Source organism: Struthio camelus, unplaced genomic scaffold, assembly GCF_040807025.1.
Source record: "Struthio camelus isolate bStrCam1 unplaced genomic scaffold, bStrCam1.hap1 HAP1_SCAFFOLD_33, whole genome shotgun sequence".
NCBI classification, from domain to species: domain Eukaryota; kingdom Metazoa; phylum Chordata; class Aves; order Struthioniformes; family Struthionidae; genus Struthio; species Struthio camelus.
Genome location: NW_027182567.1, coordinates 1,220,779 through 1,233,213, shown reverse-complemented (window position 1 = coordinate 1,233,213; position 12,435 = coordinate 1,220,779).

Below are 12,435 nucleotides of genomic sequence, written 5' to 3'. Positions count from 1 at the left end.
GGCAGCCGGGTCGCCTCTGAGTGCCTTTCGGGGCGGCCGGGGAGGCTCCGAGGGCCTTTCAGGGTGGCCGGGCTGCCTCCGAGTGCCTTTCAGGGAGGCCGGTGAGTCTCCGAGTGCCTTTCGGGGTGTCCAGGGAGGCTCCGAGTGCCTTTCGGGGCGGCCGGGACGGCTTCGAGCACCTTTCGGGGCGGCCAGGGAGGCTCCAAGTGCCTTTGTGGGCGGCCGGGCCGCCTCTGAGTGCCTTTCGGAGTGGCCGGGGAGGCTCCGAGTGCCTTTCTGGTAGGCCGTGTCGCCTCCGAGTGCCTTTCGGGGCAGCCGGACTGCCTCCAAGTGCCTTTCGGGGCGGCCGGGGAGGCTCCGAGTGCCTTTGGGGGCGGCCGGGGAGGCTCCGAGTACCTTTCGGGGCGGCCGGGCAGGCTCCGAGTGCCTTTTGGGGATGCCGGGGAGGCTCCGAGTGTCTTTTTGGGGCGGCCGGGGAGGCTCCGAGTGCCTTTCGGGGCGGTCGGGGAGGCTCGGAGTGCCTTTGGGGGAGGCCGGGCCGCCTCTGAGTGCCTTTCGGGGAGGCTGGGCCGCCTCCGAGTGCCTTTCGGGGTGGCCGGGGAGGCTCCGAGTGCCTTTTGGGGCAGGCGGGCCGCCTACGAGTGCCTTTTTGGGCGGCCAGGGAGGCTCTGAGTGCCTTTCGGGGTGGCCGGGCAGGCTCCGAGTGCCTTTCGGGGCGGCCGGGGAGGCTCCGAGTGCCTTTCGGGGCGGCTGCGGAGGCTCTGAGTGCCTTTGTGGGTGGCCACGGAGTCTCCGAGTGCCTTTCGGGGCGGCCGGGGAGGCTGTGAGTGCTTTTCGGGGTAGCCGTTCCCCCTCTGAGTGCCTTTCGGGGCGTCTTGTCCGGTCCCAGTGCCTTTCGGGGCTGCCGGGAAGACTCTCAGTGGCTTTCGGGGAGGCCGGGCCGGCTCTGAGTGCCTTTCGGGGCAGCCGGGCAGGCTCCGAGTGCCTTTCGGGGCGGTCGGCGAGGCTCCGAGTGCCTTTCAGGGAGACCGGTCCGCCTCCGAGTGCCTTTCGGGGCGGCCGTGCAGTCTCCGAGTGCCTTTGTGGGTGGCCACGGAGGCTCTGAGTGCCTTTCGGGGCATCCGGCGAGGCTCCGAGTGCCTTTTGGGGTGGCTGGCGAGGCTCCGAGTGCCTTTTAGGGAGGCCGGGCCGCCTCCGAGGGCCTTTCGGGGAGGCCGGTCTGCCTCCGAGTGCCTTTCGGGGCAGCCAGGTCGCCTCTGAGTGCCTTTCGGGGCGGCCGGGGAGGCTCCGAGTGCCTTTCGGGGTGGCCGGGCTGCCTCCGAGTGTTTTCAGGGAGGCCGGTGAGTCTCCGAGTGCCTTTCGGGGTGTCCAGGGAGGCTCCAAGTGCCTTTGTGGGCGGCCGGGCCGCCTCCGAGTGCCTTTCGGAACGGCCGGGAAGGCTCCGAGTGCCTTTCGGGACGGCCGGGGAGGCTCCGAGTGCCTTTGGGGGAGGCCGGGGAGGCTCCGAGTGCCTTTCGGGGAGGCCGGGGAGGCTCCGAGTGCCTTTCGGGGCGGCCGGGCTGCCTCCGAGTGCCTTTCGGGGCAGCCGGTCGCCTCCGAGTGCCTTTTGGGGTGGCCGGGCAGGCTCCGAGTGCCTTTCGGGGCGGCCGGGCCCTCTCCGAGTGCCTTTCGGGGCGGTCGGGGAGGCTCCGAGTGCCTTTCGGGGCAGCCGGGCAGGCTCCAAGTGCCTTTTGGGGAATGCGGGCCGGCTCCGAGTGCCTTTCGGGGTGGCCAGTGAGGCTCCGAGGGCCTTTCGGGGCGGTCGGGGAGGCTCCGAGTGCCTTTGGGGGAGGCCGGGCCGCCTCCGAGTGCCTTTCAGGGGGGCTGGGCAGGCTCCGAGTGTCTTTCGGAACGGCCGGGCAGGCTCTGAGTGCCTTTCGGGGATGCCGGGGAGGCTCCGAGTGTCTTTTTGGGGCGGCCGGGACGGCTTCGAGCGCCTTTCGGGGCGGCCGGGGAGGCTCCGAGTGCCTTTGTGGACGGCCGGGGAGGCTCCGAGGGCCTTTTGGGGCGGCCGGGGAGGCTGCGAGTGCCTTTCGGGGCGCCCGGGGCGGTTCCGAGTGCCTTTCGGGGCGCCCGGGGCGGTTCCGAGTGCCTTTCGGGGAGGCTGGGCCGCCTCCGAGTGCCTTTTGGGGCGGCCAGGGAGGCTCCGAGTGCCTTTCGGGGCAGCCGGGCCGCCTCCGAGTGCCTTTTTGGGTGGCCAGGGAGGCTCCGAGTGCCTTTTGGGGTGGCCGGGCAGGCTCCGAGTGCCTTTCGGGGCGGCCGGGGAGGCTCCGAGTGCCTTTGTGGGCGGTCGGCGAGGCTCCGAGTGCCTTTCAGGGAGACTGGTCCGCCTCCGAGTGCCTTTCGGGGCGTCCGTGCAGGCTCCGAGTGCCTTTGTGGGTGGCCATGGAGGCTCTGAGTGCCTTTCGGGGTGGCCGGGCAGGCTCCGAGTGCCTTTTGGGGTGGCCGGGGAGGCTCCGAGTGCCTTTCGGGGCGGCCGGGGGGGCTCTGAGTGCCTTTCGGGGCGGCCGGGGAGGCTCCGAGTGCCTTTTGGGGCGGCCGGGCCGCCTCCGAGTACCTTTCGGGGCGGCCAGGCTACCTCCGAGTGCCCTTTGGGGCGTCCAGCGAGGCTCCGAGTGCCTTTGTGGGCGGCCGGGCCGGCTCCGAGTGCCTTTTGGGGCAGCTGGGGAGGCTCCGAGTGCCTTTTCGGGCAGCTGGGGAGGCTCCGAGTGCCTTTCGGGGCGGCCGGAGAGGCTCCGAGTGCCTTTCGGGGCGGCCGGAGAGGCTCCGAGTGCCTTTCGGGGCAGCTGGGAAGGCTCCGAGTGCCTTTTGGGGCGGCCAGGGAGGCTCCGAGTGCCTTTGTGGGTGGCCGGGGAGGCTCCGAGTGCCTTTCGGGGCGTCTTGGGAGGCTCCGAGTGCCTTTCGGGGCAGCCCTTCCCCCTCCGAGTGCCTTTCGGGGCGTCTTGGCCGGTCCCAGTGCCTTTCGGGGCGGCTGGGCAGCCTCTCAGTGGCTTTCGGGGAGGCCGGGCCAGCTCCGAGTGCCTTTCGGGGCGGCCGGGCAGGCTCCGAGTGCCTTTGGGGGTAGCCGTTCCCCCTCCGAGTGCCTTTCGGGGAGGCCGGGCTGCCTCCGAGAGCCTTTGTGGACGGCCGGGCAGGCTCCGAGTGCCTTTCGGGGCAGCCGGACCGCCTCCGAGTGCCTTTTGGGGCGGCCGGGGCGGGTCCGAGTGCCTTTTGGGGTGGCCGGGCAGGCTCCGAGTGCCTTTCGGGGAGGCCGGGCAGGCTCCGAGTGCCTTTCGGGGAGGCCGGGGAGGCTCCGAGTGCCTTTGGGGGAGGCCGGGCCGCCTCCGAGTGCCTTTCGGGGAGGCTGGGCCGCCTCCGAGTGCCTTTTGGGGCGGCCAGGGAGGCTCCGAGTGCCTTTTGGGGCGGCCAGGGAGGCTCCGAGTGCCTTTTGGGGAAGGCTAGCCGGCTCCGAATGCCTTTCGGGGTGGCCGAGCCGGCTCCGAGTGCCTTTCGGGGCGGTCGGGACGCCTCCGAGTGCCTTTGGGGGAGACCGGGCCTCCTCCGAGTGCCTTTCGGGGAGGCTGGGCAGGCTCCGAGTGTCTTTCGGGGCGGCCAGGGAGGCTCCGAGTGCCTTTCGGGGCGGCCGTGCAGGCTCCGACTGCCTTTGTGGGTGGCCACGGAGGCTCTGAGTGCCTTTCGGGGTGGCTGGGGAAGCTCCGAGTGCCTTTCGGGGCGGCCGTGGAGGCTCCGAGTGCCTTTCGGGGCGGCCGGCGAGGTTCCGAGTGCCTTTCGGGGCAGCCGGCGAGGCTCCGAGTGCCTTTGTGGGCAGCCAGGCCGCCTCCGAGTGCCTTTCGGGGAGGCCGGGCTGGCTCCGAGTGCCTTTCGGGGCAGCCGGGTCGCCTCTGAGTGCCTTTCGGGGCGGCCGGGGAGGCTCCGAGGGCCTTTCGGGGTGGCCGGGCTGCCTCCGAGTGCCTTTCAGGGAGGCCGGTGAGTCTCCGAGTGCCTTTCGGGGTGTCCAGGGAGGCTCCGAGTGCCTTTCGGGGCGGCCGGGACGGCTTCGAGCACCTTTCGGGGCGGCCAGGGAGGCTCCAAGTGCCTTTGTGGGCGGCCGGGCCGCCTCTGAGTGCCTTTCGGAGTGGCCGGGGAGGCTCCGAGTGCCTTTCTGGTAGGCCGTGTCGCCTCCGAGTGCCTTTCGGGGCAGCCGGACCGCCTCCAAGTGCCTTTCGGGGCGGCCGGGGAGGCTCCGAGTGCCTTTGGGGGCGGCCGGGGAGGCTCCGAGTACCTTTCGGGGCGGCCGGGCAGGCTCCGAGTGCCTTTTTGGGCGGCCAGGGAGGCTCTGAGTGCCTTTCGGGGTGGCCGGGCAGGCTCCGAGTGCCTTTCGGGGCGGCCGGGGAGGCTCCGAGTGCCTTTCGGGGCGGCTGCGGAGGCTCTGAGTGCCTTTGTGGGTGGCCACGGAGTCTCCGAGTGCCTTTTTGGGCGGCCGGGGAGGCTGTGAGTGCTTTTCGGGGTAGCCGTTCCCCCTCTGAGTGCCTTTCGGGGCGTCTTGTCCGGTCCCAGTGCCTTTCGGGGCTGCCGGGAAGACTCTCAGTGGCTTTCGGGGAGGCCGGGCCGGCTCTGAGTGCCTTTCGGGGCGGCCGGGCCGCCTCCGAGTGCCTTTTGGGGCGGCCGGGGAGGCTCCGAGTGCCTTTGTGGGCAGCCGGGGAGGCTCCGAGTGCCTTTCGGGGAGGCCGGGGAGGCTCCGAGTGCCTTTGTGGGCGGCCGGGGAGGCTCCGAGTGCCTTTTGGAGTGGCTGGGGAGGCTCCGAGTGCCTTTCGGGGCATCCAGGGAGGCTCCGAGTGCCTTTGGGGGCGGCCAGGACGGCTCCCAGTGCCTTTCGGGGTGGCCGGGCCGCCTCCGAGTGCCTTTTGGGGAGGCCGGTCTGCCTCCGAGTGCCTTTCGGGGCAGCTGGGTCCTCTGAGTGCCTTTCGGGGCGGCCGGGCTGCCTCCGAGTGCCTTTAGGAGAGGTCGGGCTGGCTCCGAGTGCCTTTCGGGGTGGCCGGGCTGCCTCCGAGTGCCTTTGGGTGCGGCCGGGCTGGCTCCGATTGCCTTTCGGGGCATCCGGGGAGGCTCCGAGTGCCTTTCAGGGAGGCCGGGCCGCCTCCGAGTGCCTTTCAGGGAGGCTGGGCCGCCTCCGAGTGTCTTTCGGGGCAGCCAGGGAGGCTCCGAGTGCCTTTCGGGGCAGCCAGGCAGGCTCTGAGTGCCTTTCGGGGCAGGCGGGCCGGCTCCGAGTGCCTTTCGGGGTGGCCGGGGAGGCTCCGAGTGCCTTTCGGGGCGGCCGGGCCGCCTCCGAGTGCCTTTTGGGGCGGCCAGGGAGGCTCCGAGTGCCTTTCGGGGTGGCTGGGCAGCCTACAAGTGCCTTTCGGGGCGACCGAAGAGGCTCCGAGTGCCTTTTTGGGGCGGCCGAAGAGGCTCCGAGTGCCTTTTTGGGGCGGCCGGGGAGGCTCTGAGTACCTTTCAGGGCGTCCGGGGAGTCTCCGAGTGCCTTTGGGGGCGGCCGGGACGGCTCCGAGTGCCTTTGGGGGCGGCCAGGACGGCTCCCAGTGCCTTTCGGGGTGGCCGGGCCGCCTCCGAGTGCCTTTTGGGGCAGCTAGGGAGGCTCCGAGTGCCTTTCGGGGCGGCCGGGGAGGCTCTGAGTGCCTTTCGGGGAGGTTGGAGAGGCTCTGAGTGCCTTTGGGGGCGTCTGGGGAGGCTCCGAGTGCCTTTCGGGGCAGCCGTTCCCCCTCCGAGTGCCTTTCGGGGCGTCTTGGCCGCTCCCAGTGCCTTTCGGGGCGGCCGGGAAGCCTGTCAGTGCCTTTCGGGGAGGCCGGGCCGGCTCTGAGTGCCTTTCGGGGCGGCCGGGCAGGCTCCGAGTGCCTTTCGGGGCGGCCGGCCCTCCCGAGTGCCTTTCGGGGTGGCCGGGCCGCCTCCGAGTGCCTTTCGGGGCGGCCGGGCCGCCTCCGAGTGCCTTTTGGGGCGGCCGGGCCGCCTCCGAGTGCCTTTGTGGGCAGCCGGGGAGGCTCCGAGTGCCTTTCGGGGAGGCCGGGGAGGCTCCGAGTGCCTTTTAGGGCGGCCGGGCAGGCTCCGAGTGCCTTTTTGGGCGGCCGAGGAGGCTCCGAGTGCCTTTGTGGGCGGCCGGCGAGGCTCCGAGTGCCTTTCGGGGAGGCCGGGGAGGCTCCGAGTGCCTTTGTGGGCGGCCGGGCCGGCTCCGAGTGCCTTTTGGAGTGGCTGGGGAGGCTCCGAGTGCCTTTCGGGGCATCCGGGGAGGCTCCGAGTGCCTTTGGGGGCGGCCAGGACGGCTCCCAGTGCCTTTCGGGGTGGCCGGGCCACCTCCGAGTGCCTTTTGGGGAGGCCGTGCAGGCTCCGAGTGCCTTTCGGGGCAGCTAGGGAGGCTCCGAGTGCCTTTTCGGGGAGGCCGGGGAGGCTCCGAGTGCCTTTCGGGGCGGCCGGGCCGGCTCCGAGTGCCTTTTGGAGTGGCTGGGGAGGCTCCGAGTGCCTTTCGGGGCATCCGGGGAGGCTCCGAGTGCCTTTGGGGGCGGCCAGGACAGCTCCCAGTGCCTTTCGGGGTGGCCGGGCCGCCTCCGAGTGCCTTTTGGGGAGGCCGGGGAGGCTCCGAGTGCCTTTCGGGGCAGCTAGGGAGGCTCCGAGTGCCTTTTCGGGGAGGCCAGGGAGCCTCCGAGTGCCTTTCGGGGCGGCCGGCGAGGCTCCGAGTGCCTTTCGGGGAGGCCGGGGAGGCTCCGAGTGCCTTTCGGGGCAGCCTGGCCACCTCCGAGTGCCTTTCTGGGCGGCCGGGGAGGCTCCGAGTGCCTTTTGGGGCGTCCGGGCCGCCTCCGAGTGCCTTTCGGGGCGGTCGGGGAGGCTCGGAGTGCCTTTGGGGGAGGCCGGGCCTCCTCTGAGTGCCTTTCGGGGAGGCTGGGCCGCCTCCGAGTGCCTTTCGGGGTGGCCGGGGAGGCTCCGAGTGCCTTTTGGGGCAGGCGGGCCGCCTACGAGTGCCTTTTTGGGCGGCCAGGGAGGCTCTGAGTGCCTTTCGGGGTGGCCGGGCAGGCTCCGAGTGCCTTTCGGGGCAGCCGGGCAGGCTCTGAGTGCCTTTTGGGGCAGGCGGGCCGGCTCCGAGTGCCTTTCGGGGTGGCCGGGGAGGCTCCAAGTGCCTTTCGGGGAGGCCGGGCCGCCTCCGAGTGCCTTTTGGTGCGGACAGGGAGGCTCCGAGTGCCTTTCGGGGTGGCTGGGCAGCCTCCAAGTGCCTTTCGGGGCGGCCGGGGAGGCTCCGAGTGCCTTTCGGGAGGCTGGAGAGGCTCTGAGTGCCTTTGGGGGCGTCTGGGGAGGCTCCGAGTGCCTTTCGGGGCGTCTTGGCCGCTCCCAGTGCCTTTCGGGGCGGCCGGGCAGCCTGTCAGTGCCTTTCGGGGAGGCCGGGCCGGCTCCGAGTGCCTTTCGGGGCGGCCGGGCAGGCTCCGAGTGCCTTTCGGGGCGGCCGGCCCTCTCCGAGTGCCTTTCGGGGCGGTCGGGGAGGCTCCGAGTGCCTTTGGGGGAGGCCGGGCCTTCTCCGAGTGCCTTTCGGGGAGGCTGGACCGCCTCCGAGTGCCTTTTTGGGCGGCCGAGGAGGCTCCGAGTGCCTTTGTGGGCGGCCGGCGAGGCTCCGAGTGCCTTTCGGGGAGGCCAGGGAGGCTCCGAGTGCCTTTGTGGGCGGCCGGGCCGGCTCCGAGTGCCTTTTGGAGTGGCTGGGGAGGCTCCAAGTGCCTTTCGGGGCATCCGGGGAGGCTCCGAGTGCCTTTGGGGGCGGCCAGGACGGCTCCGAGTGCCTTTCGGGGTGGCCGGGCCGCCTCCGAGTGCCTTTTGGGGAGGCCGTGTAGGCTCCGAGTGCCTTTCGGGGCAGCTAGGGAGGCTCCGAGTGCCTTTTCGGGGAGGCCGGGGAGGCTCCGAGTGCCTTTCGGGGCGGCCGGCGAGGCTCCGAGTGCCTTTCGGGGCAGCCGTTCCCCCTCCGAGTGCCTTTCGGGGCGGCTGGGCCGGTCCCACTGCCTTTCGGGGCGGCCGGGCCGGCTCTGTGTGCCTTTCGGGGAGGCCGGGGAGCCTCCGAGTGCCTTTCAGGGAGGCCGGGTCGCCTTCCAGTGCCTTTCGGGACGGCCGGGGAGGCTCCGAGTGCCTTTGGGGGCAGCCGGCGAGGCTCCGAGTGCCTTTCGGGGAGGCCGGGGAGGCTCCGAGTGCTTTTCGGGGCGGCCGGGCTGCCTCCGAGTGCCTTTCGGGGCAGCCGGTCGCCTCCGAGTGCCTTTCGGGGCGGCCGGACCGGCTCCGAGTGCCTTTGTGGGCTGCCGGGGAGCCTCCGAGTGCCTTTCAGGGAGGCCAGATCGCCTCCGAGTGCCTTTCGGGGCGGCCGGGGAGGCTCCGAGTGCCTTTGTGGACGGCCGGGCCGGCTCCGAGTGCCTTTCGGGGCAGCCGGGCCGCCTCCGAGTGCCTTTGGGGGCGTCTGGGGAGGCTCCGAGTGCCTTTCGGGGTGGCCTGACCGGCTCCGAGTGCCTTTCGGGGCGGCCGGTCGCCTCCGAGTGCCTTTCGGGGCGGTCGGGGAGGCTCCGAGTGCCTTTGGGGGAGGCCGGGCCGCCTCCGAGTGCCTTTCGGGGAGGCTGGGCCGCCTCCGAGTGTCTTTCGGGGCAGCCAGGGAGGCTCCGAGTGCCTTTCGGGGCAGCCAGGCAGGCTCTGAGTGCCTTTTGGGGCAGGCGGGCCGGCTCCGAGTGCCTTTCGGGGCGGCCGGGCAGCCTCCAAGTGCCTTTCGGGGCAGCCGGGCAGGCTCTGAGTGCCTTTCGGGGCGGCCGGGGAGGCTCCGAGTGCCTTTCGGGGAGGCTGGAGACGCTCTGAGTGCCTTTGGGGGCGTCTGGGGAGGCTCCGAGTGCCTTTCGGGGCAGCCGTTCCCCCTCCGAGTGCCTTTCGGGGCGTCTTGGCCACTCCCAGTGCCTTTCGGGGCGGCCGGGAAGCCTGTCAGTGCCTTTCGGGGTGGCCGGGCAGGCTCTGAGTGCCTTTCGGGGCGGCCGGGGAGGCTCCGAGTGCCTTTCGGGGAAGCTGGAGACGCTCTGAGTGCCTTTGGGGGCGTCTGGGGAGGCTCCGAGTGCCTTTCGGGGCAGCCGTTCCCCCTCCGAGTGCCTTTCGGGGCGTCTTGGCCGCTCCCAGTGCCTTTCGGGGCGGCCGGGAAGCCTGTCAGTGCCTTTCGGGGAGGCCGGGCCGCCTCCGAGTGCCTTTCGGGGCGGCCGGGCAGGCTCCGAGTGCCTTTTTGGGCGGCCGAGGAGGCTCCGAGTGCCTTTGTGGGCGGCCGGCGAGGCTCCGAGTGCCTTTTGGGGAGGCCGGGGAGGCTCCGAGTGCCTTTGTGGGCGGCCGGGCCGGCTCCGAGTGCCTTTTGGAGTGGCTGGGGAGGCTCCGAGTGCCTTTCGGGGCATCCGGGGAGGCTCCGAGTGCCTTTGGGGGCGGCCAGGACGGCTCCCAGTGCCTTTCGGGGTGGCCGGGCCGCCTCCGAGTGCCTTTTGGGGAGGCCGTGCAGGCTCCGAGTGCCTTTCGGGGCAGCTAGGGAGGCTCCGAGTGCCTTTTCGGGGAGGCCGGGGAGGCTCCGAGTGCCTTTCGGGGCGGCCGGCGAGGCTCCGAGTGCCTTTCGGGGAGGCCGGGGAGGCTCCGAGTGCCTTTCGGGGCAGCCTGGCCACCTCCGAGTGCCTTTCTGGGCGGCCGGGGAGGCTCCGAGTGCCTTTTGGGGCGTCCGGGCCGCCTCCGAGTGCCTTTCGGGGCGGTCGGGGAGGCTCGGAGTGCCTTTGGGGGAGGCCGGGCCTCCTCTGAGTGCCTTTCAGGGAGGCCAGATCGCCTCCGAGTGCCTTTCGGGGCGGTCGGGGAGGCTCCGAGTGCCTTTTGGGGCAGGCGGGCCGCCTACGAGTGCCTTTTTGGGCGGCCAGGGAGGCTCTGAGTGCCTTTCGGGGTGGCCGGGCAGGCTCCGAGTGCCTTTCGGGGCAGCCGGGCAGGCTCTGAGTGCCTTTTGGGGCAGGCGGGCCGGCTCCGAGTGCCTTTCGGGGTGGCCGGGGAGGCTCCGAGTGCCTTTCGGGGCGGCCGGGCCGCCTCCGAGTGCCTTTTGGGGCGGCCAGGGAGGCTCCGAGTGCCTTTCGGGGTGGCTGGGCAGCCTCCAAGTGCCTTTCGGGGCGGCCGGGGAGGCTCCGAGTGCCTTTCGGGAGGCTGGAGAGGCTCTGAGTGCCTTTGGGGGCGTCTGGGGAGGCTCCGAGTGCCTTTCGGGGCAGCCCTTCCCCCTCCGAGTGCCTTTCGGGGCGTCTTGGCCGCTCCCAGTGCCTTTCGGGGCGGCCGGGAAGCCTGTCAGTGCCTTTCGGGGAGGCCGGGCCGGCTCCGAGTGCCTTTCGGGGCGGCCGGGCAGGCTCCGAGTGCCTTTCGGGGCGGCCGGCCCTCCCGAGTGCCTTTCGGGGTGGCCGGGCCGCCTCCGAGTGCCTTTTGGGGAGGCCGGGGAGGCTCCGAGTGCCTTTGTGGGCAGCCGGGGAGGCTCCGAGTGCCTTTCGGGGCATCCGGGGCGGGTCCGAGTGCCTTTTGGGGCGGCCGGGGAGGCTCCGAGTGCCTTTCGGGGCGGCCAGAACGGCTCCCAGTGCCTTTTGGGGTGGCCGGGCCGCCTCCGAGTGCCTTTTGGGGAGGCCGTGCAGGCTCCGAGTGCCTTTTGGGGCAGCTAGGGAGGCTCCGAGTGCCTTTTCGGGGAGGCCGGGGAGGCTCCGAGTGCCTTTCGGGGCAGCCGTTCCCCCTCCGAGTGCCTTTCGGGGCGGCTGGGCCGGTCCCACTGCCTTTCGGGGCAGCCGGGCCGGCTCTGTGTGCCTTTCGGGGAGGCCGGGGAGCCTCCGAGTGCCTTTCAGGGAGGCTGGGTCGCCTTCCAGTGCCTTTCGGGACGGCCGGGGAGGCTCCGAGTGCCTTTGGGGGCAGCCGGCGAGGCTCCGAGTGCCTTTCGGGGAGGCCGGGGAGGCTCCGAGTGCCTTTCGGGGCGGCCGGGCTGCCTCCGAGTGCCTTTCGGGGCAGCCGGTCGCCTCCGAGTGCCTTTCGGGGTGGCCGGGCAGGCTCCGAGTGCCTTTCGGGGCAGCCGTTCCCCCTCCGAGTGCCTTTCGGGGCGGCTGGGCCGGTCCCACTGCCTTTCGGGGCAGCCGGGCCGGCTCTGTGTGCCTTTCGGGGAGGCCGGGGAGCCTCCGAGTGCCTTTCAGGGAGGCTGGGTCGCCTTCCAGTGCCTTTCGGGACGGCCGGGGAGGCTCCGAGTGCCTTTGGGGGCAGCCGGCGAGGCTCCGAGTGCCTTTCGGGGAGGCCGGGGAGGCTCCGAGTGCCTTTCGGGGCGGCCGGGCTGCCTCCGAGTGCCTTTCGGGGCAGCCGGTCGCCTCCGAGTGCCTTTTGGGGTGGCCGGGCAGGCTCCGAGTGCCTTTCGGGGCGGCCGGGCCCTCTCCGAGTGCCTTTCGGGGCGGCTGGGGAGGCTCCGAGTGCCTTTCGGGGCAGCCGGGCAGGCTCCAAGTGCCTTTTGGGGAATGCGGGCCGGCTCCGAGTGCCTTTCGGGGTGGCCGGTGAGGCTCCGAGGGCCTTTCGGGGCGGTCGGGGAGGCTCCGAGTGCCTTTGGGGGAGGCCGGGCCGCCTCCGAGTGCCTTTCGGGGGGGCTGGGCAGGCTCCGAGTGTCTTTCGGAACGGCCGGGCAGGCTCTGAGTGCCTTTCGGGGATGCCGGGGAGGCTCCGAGTGTCTTTTTGGGGCGGCCGGGACGGCTTCGAGCGCCTTTCGGGGCGGCCGGGGAGGCTCCGAGTGCCTTTGTGGACGGCCGGGGAGGCTCCGAGGGCCTTTCGGGGCGGCCGGGGAGGCTGCGAGTGCCTTTCGGGGCGCCCGGGGCGGTTCCGAGTGCCTTTCGGGGCGCCCGGGGCGGTTCCGAGTGCCTTTCGGGGAGGCTGGGCCGCCTCCGAGTGCCTTTTGGGGCGGCCAGGGAGGCTCCGAGTGCCTTTCGGGGCAGCCGGGCCGCCTCCGAGTGCCTTTTTGGGTGGCCAGGGAGGCTCCGAGTGCCTTTCGGGGTGGCCGGGCAGGCTCCGAGTGCCTTTCGGGGCGGCCGGGGAGGCTCCGAGTGCCTTTGTGGGCGGTCGGCGAGGCTCCGAGTGCCTTTCAGGGAGACTGGTCCGCCTCCGAGTGCCTTTCGGGGCGTCCGTGCAGGCTCCGAGTGCCTTTGTGGGTGGCCATGGAGGCTCTGAGTGCCTTTCGGGGTGGCCGGGCAGGCTCCGAGTGCCTTTTGGGGTGGCCGGGGAGGCTCCGAGTGCCTTTCGGGGCGGCCGGGCCGGCTCCGAGTGCCTTTTGGGGCAGCTGGGGAGGCTCCGAGTGCCTTTTCGGGCAGCTGGGGAGGCTCCGAGTGCCTTTCGGGGCGGCCGGAGAGGCTCCGA